Source organism: Nerophis ophidion, linkage group LG03 (assembly GCF_033978795.1).
Source record: "Nerophis ophidion isolate RoL-2023_Sa linkage group LG03, RoL_Noph_v1.0, whole genome shotgun sequence".
Lineage (NCBI taxonomy): Eukaryota > Metazoa > Chordata > Actinopteri > Syngnathiformes > Syngnathidae > Nerophis > Nerophis ophidion.
In genome coordinates this window covers 21,748,581-21,750,487 of record NC_084613.1, presented here as the reverse complement: position 1 = coordinate 21,750,487, position 1,907 = coordinate 21,748,581, and the positions used below count along the sequence as shown (strand labels likewise).

The window sequence follows — 1,907 nt, the reverse complement described above, 5'->3', positions numbered from 1 at the left end:
GGTATATTGCTTGTTTACTTTAGTGCAAGTCAGCAGTTCTTCAACCTTTTAGCTGGAGCCAATGTATGTGGAGACACCGCTCAATCAATCAATCAATCAATCAATCAATCAATCAATCAATCAATCAATCAATCAATCAATCAACCAATCAATCAATCAATCAATCAATCAATCAATCAATCAATTCATCCATCCATCCATCAATATAGGGTTCTACACCTTTTAGCTCCCTTTAAGTCCCCATCTTAGCAAGACATAATGGACAAGTGCATTCAGGTTTCAGAAGTCCAGCATGTCTTTGGGATGCAATACAAATACTGGGACAGTCTTACCTAAAGTCCTGCACCTTAGTCTCGTGCGAGAGCTTTAATCCGAGCTCAAGTTGGCTACACTTAAATTGAAGAAGGTGGTCCGGGACACGGCATGAATGCTCATAGAAAGACAGACTGAATTGCGATCGCTCCTCGCCAAGTTCTTCAGGATAAACAATACATTTCATATTAGGTATAAACAGAAGGACTCTAAATTTCCCCCAGGGATCAATAAAGTACTTTCTATTCTAGTCTATTCTAAAATAATCCAAAAGCCAAGACTCACAGCGCCCCCGTTTAGCGGGGCTGCGATTGATTTAACGCAATTGCTCCTCTCGCAAGTAATTAACGACAGCTGGACACCAGGTGCAATGACACTTTTGTCCACACAGCGCTGAAGCACGTCCGTGTCTTTGTTCCGAAACAAGTCCGGACCAGCACCTCCACCATGCCGACACCAGTGGAACAAATGGTACCAGTCCAAAAGGAGAGGCATTACGAGCGGGGAGGGGGGCTATGAAGTGTGTGTCCGAGCGTGCACGTACGTACACGTGCGTGTGTGTGAGTGTGTGTGAGCAGACGTGACGCAATCTGCGTGTGTGTGTGTTTTGCAGAGCTGAATGGCAATTGTGGCTTTTCAAAAGGAGGAGGTGGACCTTAGTGAGTGGGGGCATGTGCGTGTGTGTGTGTGTGTGTGTGTGTGTGTGTGTGTGTGTGTGTGTGTGTGTGTGTCACAACACCACCAGCATGGGTGAGGAGCGGCACACTGCCGGTTCAAGTATGCCCCCAAGTGACCGTTGTGAGAAGTCGATATGACAGACGACAACGTCTCATCAACTACACTTTCTTTTTTGTGTGTTTTTTTTGGAACAGTTACATTTTTTGTCAAGTCCGAAATGACGGAAAAATAGTACAAAATTCAGGAGGAGAGTGTGGAAAACGGTCACCTTCGATAGCTCAGCGGTAGAGCGGAGGACTGTAGTGGCTGGTTGCTGAGATCCTTAGGTCGCTGGTTCAAATCCGGCTCGAAGGAATGACTTTTGGCTTTAGTGTGGAGGGTCCAAATCCCACTGAAAATAAACAAACAGCAAAGGGTTAAAATCTAGAATCCAGTGCCTTTATGCAAGGCACCAAATGAGCGTTGATAGCCGCTAAATAGTTTGATACGATTTGGTCATAAGATGACGGATAATGCATCAACGAGTGTATAAATGGGCTGCTTCGTCCAAAAAAGCTACCGGTTGCGTAATTCGATAGCCTTGTCCGTACCGCGTCAAAAAAATGCTACCTTAAGTTGTCGTTTCAAAAAACTCTCCCACTGTATCAATCAATCAATCAATCAATCAATCAATCAATCAATCAATCAATCAATCAATCAATCAATCAATCAATCAATCAATCAATCAATGTTTATTCATGTAGCCTTAAATCACAAGTGCCTCAAAGGGCTGCACAAGCCACAACAACATCCACGGTTCAGCGCCCACATAAGAGCAAGGAAAAACTCACAACCCAGTGGGAATGTCGTTGAGAATGACTATGAGGACCGCAAATATGGAGACCGGATGCAATGGACGTCGGGTGGGTCTGACATAA

General features: G+C 44.5%; 1 non-coding gene across 1 annotated transcript; it reads left to right on the top strand.

Moving 5' to 3' along the window:
- The first annotated feature begins 1,257 nt into the window (after positions 1–1,257).
- trnay-gua (transfer RNA tyrosine (anticodon GUA)) lies at positions 1,258–1,344 on the top strand. Its single transcript is given in 2 exon segments — positions 1,258–1,293; positions 1,309–1,344. It is a non-coding gene; the product is annotated as a tRNA-Tyr (tRNA).
- Positions 1,345–1,907: the final 563 nt, after the last annotated feature.